The sequence below is a fragment of the Ambystoma mexicanum genome, chromosome 2p (genome assembly GCF_040938575.1).
Source record: "Ambystoma mexicanum isolate Mex_15411 chromosome 2p, UKY_AmexF1_1, whole genome shotgun sequence".
NCBI classification, from domain to species: domain Eukaryota; kingdom Metazoa; phylum Chordata; class Amphibia; order Caudata; family Ambystomatidae; genus Ambystoma; species Ambystoma mexicanum.
The window spans coordinates 1,494,486,512-1,494,500,936 of NC_090923.1; positions in this window are offsets into that span (position 1 = coordinate 1,494,486,512).

Here is a 14,425-nt window from a genome sequence, read left to right on the forward strand (position 1 = left end):
ATTGGAATGGGAAGGAGTTGGATATCACATCTCAAGCTACAGGAAGGGTCTCAGGTTTGGTATAAGCATTGAGATATCACATCTCATGCTATAGGAAGGGTCTCAGGATTGGAATGGGAAGAAGTTGGATATCACATCTCATGCTATAGGAAGGGTCTCAGGTTTGGTATAAGCATTGAGATATCACATCTCATGCTATAGGAAGGGTCTCAGGGTTGGAATGGGAAGGAGTTGTATATGACATCTCATGCCATAGGAAGGGTCTCAGGTTTGGTATAAGCATTGAGTTATCACATCACATGCTATAGGAAGGGTCTCAGGATTGGAATGGGAAGGACTTGGATATCACATCTCATGCTATAGGCAGGGTCTCAGGATTGGAATGGGAAGGAGTTGGATATCACATCTCATGCTATGGGAAGGGTCTCAGGTTTGGTATAAGCATTGAAATATCACATCTCTGCTATCGGAAGGGTCTCAGGATTGGAATAGGAGGAGCTGGATATCACACCTCATGCTAAAGGAAGGGTCTCAGGTTTGGAAGGGGAAGGATTTGGATATCACATCTCATGTTATAGGACGGGTCTCAGGTTTGGTATTAGAAGCATTGTGATATCACATCTCATGCTATAGGAAGGGTCTCAGGATTGGAATGGGAAGAAGTTGGATATCACATCTCATGCTATAGGAAGGGTCTCAGGTTTGGTATAAGCATTGAGATATCACATCTCATGCTATAGGAAGGGTCTCAGGGTTGGAATGGGAAGGAGTTGTATATGACATCTCATGCCATAGGAAGGGTCTCAGGTTTGGTATAAGCATTGAGTTATCACATCTCATGCTATAGGAAGGGTTTCAGGTTTGGTAGAAGCATTGAGATATCACATCTCATGCTATAGGAAGAGTCTCAGGTTTGGGAAGGGAAGGATTTGGATTTCACATCTCATGTTATAGGATGGTTCTCATGTTTGGTTTTTGAAGCATTGAGATATCACAGCTCATGCTATCGGAAGGGTCTCAGGTTTGGAATGGGAAGGAGTTGGATATCACATCTCATGTTATAGGAAGGGTCTCAGGTTTGGAATGGGAAGGAGTTGGATATGACATCTCTTGTTATAGGGAGGGTCTCAGGATTTGAATGGTAAGGAGTTGGATATCACATCTCATGCTATAGGAAGGGTCTCAGGTTGGAATGGGAAGGAGTTGGATATCACATCTCATGTTATATACAGGAAGGGTCTCAGGATTGGAATGGGAAGGATTTGGATATCACATCTCTTGCTATAGGAAGGGTCTCAGGTTTTTTATTAGAAACATTGAGATATCAAATCTCATGCTATAGGAAGGGTTTTAGGATTGGAATGGGAAGTATTTGGATATCACATCTCATGCTAAAGGAAGGGTCTCAGGTTTGGAAGGGGAAGGATTTGGATATCACATCTCATCCAATAGGAAGGGTCTCAGGTTTGGAATGGGAAGGAATTGGATATCACATCTCATGTTATAGGAAGGGTCTCAGGTTTTTTATTAGAAACATTGAGATATCACATCTCATGTTATAGGACGGTTCCCAGGTTTGGTATTAGAAGCATTGAGATATCACATCTCATGGTATAGGAAGGGTCTCAGGGTTGGAATGGGAAGGAGTTGGATATCACATCTCATCCAATAGGAAGGGTCTCAGGTTTGGAATGGGAAGGAATTGGATATCACATCTCATGTTATAGGAAGGATCTCAGGTTTGGTATTAGAAGCATTGAGATATCACATCTCATGCTATAGGAAGGGTCTCAGGATTGGAATGTGAAGGATTTGGATATCACATCTCATGCTAAAGGAAGGGTCTCAGGTTTGGTAGAAGCATTGAGAAATCACATCTCATGCTATAGGAAGGGTCTCAGGATTTGAATGGCAAGGAGTTGGATATCACATCTCATGCCATAGGAAGGGTCTCAGGTTTGGTATAAGCATTGAGATATCACATCTCTACTATCGGAAGGTTCTCAGGATTGGATTGGGAAGGAGTTGGATATCCCTTCTCATGCTATAGGAAGTGTCTCAAGTTGGAATGGGAAGGAGTTGAATATCACATCTCATGTTATAGGAAGGGTCTCAGGATTGGAATGGGAAGGATTTGGATATCACATCTCTTGCTATAGGAAGGGTCTCAGGATTGGAATGGGAAGGATATGGATATCACATCTCATGTCATAGGAAGGATCTCAGGTTTGGTATTAGAAGCATTGATATATCACATCTCATGCTATAGGAATGGTCTCAGGATTGGAATGGGTAGGAGGTGGATATTACATTCTTGCTATAGGAAGGGTCTCATGTTTGGAATGGGAAGGAGTTGGATATCACATATGCTATAGGAAGTGTCTCAGGTTTGGAACGGGAAGGAGTTGGATATCACATCTCATGTTATAGGAAGGGTCTCAGGTTTGGTATAAGCATTGAGATATCACATCTCTGTTATCAGGAGTGGCTCAGGATTGGAATGGGAAGGAGTTGGATATCCCATCTCATGTTAAAGGACGGGTCTCTGGTTTGGTATTAGAATCATTGAGATATCACATCGCATGCTGTAGGAAGGGTCTAAGGATTGGAATGGGATGGACTTGGATATCACATCTCATGCTATAGGTAGGCTCTCAGGTTTGGTATAAGCATTGAGAAATCACATCTCATGCTATAGGAAGGGTCTCAGGATTGGAATGGGAAGGATTTGGATATCACATCTCATGCTATAGGAAGGGTCTCAGGTTTGGTATAAGCATGGAGATATCACTTCTCATGCTATAGGAAGGGTCTCAGGATTGGAATGGGAAGGTGTTGGATATCACATCTCATGCTATAGGAAGGGTCTCAGATTTGGTATAAGCATTGAGATATCACATCTCATGCTATAGGAAGGGTCTCAGGATTGGAATGGGAAGGAGTTGTATATGACATCTCAGGCCTTAGGAAGGGTCTCAGGTTTGGTATAAGCATTGAGATATCACATCTCTGCTATCGGAAGGGTCTCAGGATTGGAATGGGAAGGAGTTGGATATCCCATCTCATGTTATAGGAAGGGTCTCAGGTTTGGTATTAGAAGCATTGAGATATCACATCTCATGCTATAGGAAGGGTCTCAGGATTGGAATGGGAAGGACTTGGATGTCACATCTCATGCTATAGGGAGGGTCTCAAGTTTGATATTAGAAGCATTGAGATAACAAATCTCATGATATCGGAAGGGTCTCAGGATTGGAATGGGAAGGAGTTGGATATCACATCTCATGATAAAGGAAGGGTCTAAGGTTTGGAAGGGGAAGGATTTGGATATCACATCTCATGTTATAGGACGGGTCTCAGGTTTGGTATTAGAAGCATTGAGATATCAAGTCTCATGGTATAAGAAGGGTCTCAGAATTGGAATGGGAAGGAGTTGGATATCACATCTCAAGTTATAGGAAGCGTCTCAGGATTGGAATGGGAAGGAGTTTGATATCACATCTCATGCCATAGTATGGGTCTCAGGTTTGGTAGAAGCATTGGGATATCACATCTCATGCTATCGGAAGGGTATCAGTATTGGATTTGGAAGAAGTTGGATATCCCATCTCATGCTATAGGAAGGGTCTCAGGTTAGAATGGGAAGGAGTTGGATATCACATTTCATGTTATAGGAAGGGTCTCAGGATTGGAATGGGAAGGACTTGGATATCATATCTCATGCTATAGGAAGGCTCTCAGGTTTGGAAGGGGAAGGAGTTGGATATCACATTTCATGTTAGAGGAAGGATCTCAGGTTTGGTATTAGGGGCCTTGAGATATCACATCTCATGCTATAGGAAGGGTCTCAGGATTGAATGGGAAGGAGTTGGATATCACATCTCAAGCTATAGGAAGGGTCTCAGGTTTGGTATAAGCATTGAGATATCACATCTCATGCTATAGGAAGGGTCTCAGGATTGGAATGGGAAGAAGTTGGATATCACATCTCATGCTATAGGAAGGGTCTCAGGTTTGGTATAAGCATTGAGATATCACATCTCATGCTATAGGAAGGGTCTCAGGGTTGGAATGGGAAGGAGTTGTATATGACATCTCATGCCATAGGAAGGGTCTCAGGTTTGGTATAAGCATTGAGATATCACATCACATGCTATAGGAAGGGTCTCAGGATTGGAATGGGAAGGACTTGGATATCACATCTCATGCTATAGGCAGGGTCTCAGGTTTGGAAAGGGATGGAGATGGATATCACATTTCATGTTAGAGGTAGGATCTCAGGTTTGGTATTAGAGGCATTGAGATATCACATCTCATGCTATCAGAAGGGTCTCAGGATTGGAATGGGAAGGAGTTGGATATCACATTTCATGCTAAAGGGAGGGTCTCAGGTTTGGAAGGGGAAGGATTTGGAAATCACATCTCATATTATAGGAAGGATCTCAGGTTTGGTATTAGAAGCATTGAGATATCACATCTCATGCTATCGGAAGGATCTCAGGTTTGGTATAAGAGGCATTGAGATATCACATCTCATGCTATAGGAAGGGTCTCAGGATTGGAATGGGAAGGAGTTGGATATCACATCTCATGTTATAGGAAGGATCTCAGGTTTGGTATTAGAAGCATTGAGACATCACATCTCATGCTATAGGAAGGGTCTCAGGATTGGAATGGGAAGGAGTTGGATATCACATCTCATGCTATAGGAAGGGTCTCAGGTTTGGTATAAGCATTGAGATATCACATCTTATGCTATAGGAAGGGTCTCAGGTTTGGTATAAGCATTGAGATATCACATCTCATGCTATAGGAAGGGTCTCAGGATTGGAATGGGAAGAAGTTGGATATCACATCTCATGCTATAGGAAGGGTCTCAGGTTTGGTATAAGCATTGAGATATCACATCTCATGCTATAGGAAGGGTCTCAGGGTTGGAATGGGAAGGAGTTGTATATGACATCTCATGCCATAGGAAGGGTCTCAGGTTTGGTATAAGCATTGAGATATCACATCACATGCTATAAGAAGGGTCTCAGGATTGGAATGGGAAGGACTTGGATATCACATCTCATGCTATAGGCAGGGTCTCGGTTTGGAAAGGGAAGGAGATGGATATCACATTTCATGTTAGAGGTAGGATCTCAGGTTTGGTATTAGAGGCATTGAGATATCACATCTCATGCTATCAGAAGGGTCTCAGGATTGGAATGGGAAGGAGTTGGATATCACATTTCATGCTAAAGGGAGAGTCTCAGGTTTGGAAGGGGAAGGATTTGGAAATCACATCATATTATAGGAAGGATCTCAGGTTTGGTATTAGAAGCATTAAGATATCACATCTCATGCTATCGGAAGGATCTCAGGTTTGGTATAAGAGGCATTGAGATATCACATCTCATGCTATCATAAGGGTCTCAGGATTGGAATGGGAAGGAGTTGGATATCACATCTCATGTTATAGGAAGGATCTCAGGTTTGGTATTAGAAGCATTGAGACATCACATCTCATGCTATAGGAAGGTTCTCAGGATTGAAATGGGAAGGAGTTGGATATCACATCTCATGCTATAGGAAGGGTCTCAGGTTTGGTATAAGCATTGAGATATCACATCTCATGCTATAGGAAGGGTCTCAGGATTGGAATGGGAAGGATTTGGATATCACATCTTATGCTATAGGAAGGGTCTCAGGTTTGGTATAAGCATTGAGATATCACATCTCATGCTATAGGAAGGGTCTCAGGATTGGAATGGGAAGGAGTTGTATATGACATCTCAGGCCATAGGAAGTGTCTCAGATTTGGTATAAGCATTGAGATATCACATCTCATGATATCGGAAGGGTCTCAGGATTGGAATGGGAAGGACTTGGATATCATATCTCATGCTATAGGAAGGGTCTCAGGATTGGAATGGGAAGGAGTTGGATATCACATCTCAAGCTATGGGAAGGGTCTCAGGTTTGGTATAAGCATTGAGATATCACATCTCATGCTATAGGAAGGGTCTCAGGATTGGAATGGGAAGAAGTTGGATATCACATCTCATGCTATAGGAAGGGTCTCAGGTTTGGTATAAGCATTGAGATATCACATCTCATGCTATAGGAAGGGTCTCAGGATTGGAATGGGAAGCAGTTGTATATGCCATCTCATGCCATAGGAAGGGTCTCAGGTTTGGTATAAGCATTGAGATATCACATCACATGCTATAGGAAGGGTCTCAGGATTGGAATGGGAAGGACTTGGATATCACATATCATGCTATAGGCAGGGTCTCAGGTTTGGAAAGGGAAGGAGATGGATATCACATTTCATGTTAGAGGTAGGATCTCAGGTTTGGTATTAGAGGCATTGAGATATCACATCTCATGCTATCAGAAGGGTCTCAGGAATGGAATGGGAAGGAGTTGGATATCACATCTCATGCTAAAGGGAGGGTCTCAGGTTTGGAAGGGGAAGGATTTGGAAATCACATCTCATATTATAGGAAGGATCTCAGGTTTGGTATTAGAAGCATTGAGATATCACATCTCATGCTATCGGAAGGATCTCAGGTTTGATATAAGAGGCATTGAGATATCACATCTCATGCTATCATAAGGGTCTCAGGATTGGAATGGGAAGGAGTTGGATATCACATCTCATGTTATAGGAAGGATCTCAGGTTTGGTATTGGAAGCATTGAGACATCACATCTCATGCTATAGGAAGGGTCTCAGGATTGGAATGGGAAGGAGTTGGATATCACATCTCATGCTATAGGAAGGGTCTCAGATTTGGTATAAGCATTGAGATATCACATCTCATGCTATAGCAACGGTCTCAGGATTGGAATGGGAAGGAGTTGTATATGACATCTCAGGCCATAGGAAGGGTCTCAGGTTTGATATAAGCATTGAGATATCACATCTCTGCTATCGGAAGGGTCTCAGGATTGGAATGGGAAGGAGTTGGATATCCCATCTGAGTTGGATATCCCATCTCATGTTATAGGAAGGGTCTCAGGTTTGGTATTAGAAGCATTGAGATATCACATCTCATGCTATAGGAAGGGTCTCAGGATTGGAATGGGGAGGACTTGGATGTCACATCTCATGCTATAGGGAGGGTCTCAAGTTTGATATTAGAAGCATTGAGATAACAAATGTCATGATATCGGAAGGGTCTCAGGATTGGAATGGGAAGGAGTTGGATATCACATCTCATGATAAAGGAAGGGTCTAAGGTTTGGAAGGGGAAGGATTTGGATATGACATCTCATGTTATAGGACGGGTCTCAGGTTTGGTATTAGAAGCATTGAGATATCAAGTCTCATGGTATAGGAAGGGTCTCAGAATTGGAATGGGAAGAAGTTGGATATCACATCTCAAGCTATAGGAAGGGTCTCAGGATTGGAATGGGAAGGAGTTTGATATCACATCTCATGCCATAGTATGGGTCTCAGATTTGGTAGAAGCATTGGGATATCACATCTCATGCTATCGGAATGGTATCAGTATTGGATTTGGAAGGAGTTGGATATCCCATCTCATGCTATAGGAAAGGTCTCAGGTTGGAATGGGATGGAGTTGGATATCACATTTCATGTTATAGGAAGGGTCTCAGGATTGGAATGGGAAGGACTTGGATATCATATCTCATGCTATAGGAAGGCACTCAGGTTTGGAAGGGGAAGGAGTTGGATATCACATTTCATGTTAGAGGAAGGATCTCAGGTTTGGTATTAGAGGCCTTGAGATATCACATCTCATGCTATAGGAAGGGTCTCAGGATTGGAATGGGAAGGAGTTGGATATCACATCTCAAGCTATAGGAAGGGTCTCAGGTTTGGTATAAGCATTGAGATATCACATCTCATGCTATAGGAAGGGTCTCAGGATTGGAATGGGAAGGAGTTGGATATCACATCTCATGTTATAGGAAAGATCTCAGGTTTGGTATTAGAAGCATTGAGACATCACATCTCATGTTATTGGAAGGGTCTCAGGATTGGAATGGGAAGAAGTTGGATATCACATCTCATGCTATAGGAAGGGTCTCAGGTTTGGAAGGGGAAGGAGTTGGATATCCAATCTCATGTTATAGGACTGGTCTCAGGTTTGGTATTAGAAGCATTGAGATATCACATCGCATGCTGTAGGAAGGTTCTCAGGTTTGGAATGGGGAGGAATTGGATATCACATCTCATGTCATAGGAAGGATCTCAGGTTTGGTATTAGAAGCATTGAGATATCACATCTCATGCTATAGGAATGGTCTCAGGGTTGGAATGGGAAGGAGTTGGATATTACATTCTTGCTATAGGAAGGGTCTCATGTTTGGAATGGGAAGGAGTTGGATATCACATATGCTATAGGAAGGGTCTCAGGTTTGGAACGGGAAGGAGTTGGATATCCGATCTCATGTTATAGGAAGGGTCTCAGGTTTGGTATAAGCAGTGAGATATCACATCTCTGCTATCAGAAGTGTCTCAAGATTGGAATGGGAAGGAGTTGGATATCCCATCTCATGTTATAGGACGGGTCTCAGGTTTGTTATTAGAATCATTGAGATATCATATTGCACGCTGCAGGAAGGGTCTAAGGATTGGAATGGGAAGGACTTGGATATCACATCTCATGCTATAGATAGGCTCTCAGATTTGGAAAGGGAAGGAGTTGGATATCACATTTCATGTTAGAGGAAGGATCTCAGGTTTGGTATTAGAGGCATTGAGATATCACATCTCATGCTATAGGAAGCGTCTCAGGATTGGAATGGGAAGGAGTTGGGTATCACATCTCATGCTATAGGAAGGGTCTCAGGATTGGTATAAGTATTGAGATATAACATCTCATGCTATAGGAAGGGTTTCAGGATTGGAATGGAAGGAGTTGGATATCACATCTCATGTTATAGGAAGGATCTCAGGTTTGGTATTAGAAGCATTGAGACATCACATCTCATGCTATAGGAAGGGTCTCAGGATTGGAATGGGAAGGAGTTGGATATCACATCTCATGCTATAGGAAGGGTCTCAGGTTTGGTATAAGCATTGAGATATCACATCTCATGCTATAGGAAGGGTCTCAGGATTGGAATGGGAAGGAGTTGTATATGACATCTCATGCCGTAGGAAGGGTCTCAGGTTTCGTATAAGCATTGAGATATCACATCTCTGCTATCGGAAGGGTCTCAGGATTGGAATGGGAAGGAGTTGGATATCCCATCTCATGTTATAGGAAGAGTCTCAGGTTTGGTATTAGAAGCATTGGATATCACATATCATGCTATAGGAAGTGTCTCAGGATTGGAATGGGAAGGACTTGGATATCACATCTCATGCTATAGGAAGGGTCTCAGGTTTGGTATAAGCAGTGAGATATCACATCTCATACTATAGGAAGGGTCTCAGGATTGGAAAGGGAAGGAGTTGGATATCACATCTCATGTTATAGGAAGGATCTCAGGTTTGGTATAAGCATTGAGATATCACATCTCTGCTATCGGAAGGGTCTCAGGATTGGAATGGGAAGGAGTTGGATATTCCCATCTCATGTTATAGGAAGGGTCTCAGGTTTTGTATTAGAAGCATTGAGATATCACATCTCATGCTGTAGGAAGGGTCTCAGGATTGGAATTGGAAGGAGTTGGATATCACATCTCATGCTATAGGAAGGATCACAGGTTTGGTATTAGAAGCATTGAGATATCACATCTCATGCTATCAGAAGGGTCTCAGGATTGGAATGGGAAGGAGTTGGATATCACATCTCATGCTATAGGAAGGGTCTCAGGTTTGGAACGGGAAGGAGTTGGATATCCCATCTCATGTTATAGGACGGGTCTCAGGTTTGGTATTTGAAGCATTGAGATATCACATCGCATGCTGTAGGAAGGATCTCAGGTTTGGAATGGGAAGGAATTGGATATCACATCTCATGTCATAGGAAGTATCTCAGGTTTGGTATTAGAAGCATTGAGATATCACATCTCATGCTATTGGAATGGTCTCAGGATTGGAATGGGTAGGAGTTGGATATTACATTCTTGCTATAGGAAGGGTCTCATGTTTGGAATGGGAAGGAGTTGGATATCACATATGCTATAGGAAGGGTCTCAGGTTTGGAACGGGAAGGAGTTGGATATCACATCTCATGCTATAGGTAGGCTCTCAGGTTTGGTATAAGCATTGAGATATCACATCTCATGCTATAGGAAGGGTCTCAGGATTGGAATGGGAAGGATTTGGATATCACATCTCATGCTATAGGAAGGGTCTCAGGTTTGGTATAAGCATGGAGATATCACTTCTCATGCTATAGGAAGTGTCTCAGGATTGGAATGGGAAGGAGTTGGATATCACATCTCATGTTATAGGAAGGATCTCAGGTTTGGTATTAGAAGCATTGAGACATCACATCTCATGCTATAGGAAGGGTCTCAGGATTGGAATGGGAAGTAGTTGAATATCACATCTCATGCTAAAGGGAGGGTCTCAGGTTTGGAAGGGGAAGGATTTGGATATTACATCTCGTGTTATAGGAATGATCTCAGGTTTGGTATTAGAAGCATTCAGATATCACATCTCATGCTATCGGAAGGGTCTCATGTTTGGAATGGGAAGGAGTTGGATATCACATATGCTATAGGAAGGGTCTCAGGTTTGGAACGGGAAGGAGTTGGATATCCGATCTCATGTTATAGGAAGGGTCTCAGGTTTGGTATAAGCAGTGAGATATCACATCTCTGCTATCAGAAGTGTCTCAAGATTGGAATGGGAAGGAGTTGGATATCCCATCTCATGTTATAGGACGGGTCTCAGGTTTGTTATTAGAATCATTGAGATATCATATTGCACGCTGCAGGAAGGGTCTAAGGATTGGAATGGGAAGGACTTGGATATCACATCTCATGCTATAGATAGGCTCTCAGATTTGGAAAGGGAAGGAGTTGGATATCACATTTCATGTTAGAGGAAGGATCTCAGGTTTGGTATTAGAGGCATTGAGATATCACATCTCATGCTATAGGAAGCGTCTCAGGATTGGAATGGGAAGGAGTTGGGTATCACATCTCATGCTATAGGAAGGGTCTCAGGATTGGTATAAGTATTAGATATAACATCTCATGCTATAGGAAGGGTCTCAGGATTGGAATGGAAGGAGTTGGATATCACATCTCATGCTATAGGAAGGGTCTCAGGTTTGGTATAAGCATTGAGATATCACATCTCATGCTATAGGAAGGGTCTCAGGATTGGAATGGGAAGGAGTTGTATATGACATCTCATGCCGTAGGAAGGGTCTCAGGTTTCGTATAAGCATTGAGATATCACATCTCTGCTATCGGAAGGGTCTCAGGATTGGAATGGGAAGGAGTTGGATATCCCATCTCATGTTATAGGAAGAGTCTCAGGTTTGGTATTAGAAGCATTGGATATCACATATCATGCTATAGGAAGTGTCTCAGGATTGGAATGGGAAGGACTTGGATATCATATCTCATGCTATAGGGAGGGTCTCAAGTTTGATATTAGAAGCATTGAGATATCACATCTCATGCTATAGGAAGGGTCTCAGGATTGGAATGGGAAGGAGTTGGATATCACATCTCATGCTATAGGAAGGGTCTCAGGTTTGGTATAAGCAGTGAGATATCACATCTCATACTATAGGAAGGGTCTCAGGATTGGAAAGGGAAGGAGTTGGATATCACATCTCATGTTATAGGAAGGATCTCAGGTTTGGTATAAGCATTGAGATATCACATCTCTGCTATCGGAAGGGTCTCAGGATTGGAATGGGAAGGAGTTGGATATTCCCATCTCATGTTATAGGAAGGGTCTCAGGTTTTGTATTAGAAGCATTGAGATATCACATCTCATGCTGTAGGAAGGGTCTCAGGATTGGAATTGGAAGGAGTTGGATATCACATCTCATGCTATAGGAAGGATCACAGGTTTGGTATTAGAAGCATTGAGATATCACATCTCATGCTATCAGAAGGGTCTCAGGATTGGAATGGGAAGGAGTTGGATATCACATCTCATGCTATAGAAAGGGTCTCAGGTTTGGAACGGGAAGGAGTTGGATATCATATCTCATGTTAAAGGAAGAGTCTCAGGTTTGGTATAAGCATTGAGATATCACATCTCTGCTATCGGAGGTGTCTCAGGATTGGGATGGGAAGGAGTTGGATATCACATCTCATGCTACAGGAAGGGTATCAGGTTTGGAACGGGAAGGAGTTGGATATCCCATCTCATGTTATAGGACGGGTCTCAGGTTTGGTATTTGAAGCATTGAGATATCACATCGCATGCTGTAGGAAGGATCTCAGGTTTGGAATGGGAAGGAATTGGATATCACATCTCATGTCATAGGAAGTATCTCAGGTTTGGTATTAGAAGCATTGAGATATCACATCTCATGCTATTGGAATGGTCTCAGGATTGGAATGGGTAGGAGTTGGATATTACATTCTTGCTATAGGAAGGGTCTCATGTTTGGAATGGGAAGGAGTTGGATATCACATATGCTATAGGAAGGGTCTCAGGTTTGGAACGGGAAGGAGTTGGATATCACATCTCATGCTATAGGTAGGCTCTCAGGTTTGGTATAAGCATTGAGATATCACATCTCATGCTATAGGAAGGGTCTCAGGATTGGAATGGGAAGGATTTGGATATCACATCTCATGCTATAGGAAGGGTCTCAGGTTTGGTATAAGCATGGAGATATCACTTCTCATGCTATAGGAAGTGTCTCAGGATTGGAATGGGAAGGAGTTGGATATCACATCTCATGTTATAGGAAGGATCTCAGGTTTGGTATTAGAAGCATTGAGACATCACATCTCATGCTATAGGAAGGGTCTCAGGATTGGAATGGAAAGTAGTTGAATATCACATCTCATGCTAAAGGGAGGGTCTCAGGTTTGGAAGGGGAAGGATTTGGATATTACATCTCGTGTTATAGGAATGATCTCAGGTTTGGTATTAGAAGCATTCAGACATCACATCTCATGCTATCGGAAGGATCTCAGGTTTGGTATTAGAAGCATTGAGATATCAAATCTCATGCTATAGGAAGGGTCGCAGGATTGGAATGGGAAGGAGTTCGATATCACATCTCATGCTATGGGAAGGGTCTCAGGATTGGAATGGGAAGGAGTTTTATATGACATCTCATGCCATAGGAAGGATCTCAGGTTTGGTATTAGAAGCATTGAGACATAACATCTCATGTTATAGGAAGGGTCTCAGGATTGGAATAGGAAGGAGTTGGATATCACATCTCATGCTATAGGAAGGGTCTCAGGTTTGGAATGGGAAGGAGTTGTATATGACATCTCATGCCACAGGAAGGGTCTCAGGTTTGGTATAAGCATTGAGATATCACATCTCTGCTATCGGAAGGGTCTCAGGATTGGAATGGGAAGGAGTTGGATATCCCATCTTACGTTATAGGAAGGGTCTCAGGTTTGGTATTAGAAGCATTGAGATATCACATCTCATGCTATAGGAAGGGTCTCAGGATTGGAATGGGAAGGAGTTGTATATGACATCTCATGCCACAGGAAGGGTCTCAGGTTTGGTATAAGCATTGAGATATCACATCTCTGCTATCGGAAGGGTCTCAGGATTGGAATGGGAAGGAGTTGGATATCCCATCTTACGTTATAGGAAGGGTCTCAGGTTTGGTATTAGAAGCATTGAGATATCACATCTCATGCTATAGGAAGGGTCTCAGGATTGGAATGGGAAGGACTTGGATATCACATCTCATTCTATAGGGAGGGTCTCACGTTTGGAAAGGGAAGGAGTTGGATATCACATTTCATGTTAGATGTAGGATCTCAGGTTTGGTATTAGAGGCATTGAGATATCACATCTCATGCTATCAGAAGGGTCTCAGGATTGGAATGGGAAGGAGTTGGATATAACATCTCATGCTAAAAGGAGGGTCTCAGGAATGGAAGGGGAAGGATTTGGATATTACATCTCATGTTATAGGAAGGATCTTAGGTTTGGTATTAGAAGCATTGAGATATCACATCTCATGCTATCGGAAGGATCTCAGGTTTGGTATTAGAGGCATTGAGATATCACATCTCATGCTAAAGGGAGGGTCTCAGATTTGGAAGGGGAAGGATTTGGATATCACATCTCTTGTTATAGGAAGGTTCACAGGTTTGGTATTAGAAGCATTGAGATATCACATCTCATGCTATGGGAAGGGTCTCAGGATTGGAATGGGAAGGAGTTGGATATTGCATCTCATGCTATAGGAAGGGTCTCAGGTTTGGAACGGGAAGGAGTTAGATATCACATCTCATGTTATATTAAGAGTCTCAGGTTTGGTATAAGCATTGAGATTTCACATCTCTGCTATCGGAGGTGTCTCAGGATTGGGATGGGAAGGAATTGGATATCACAT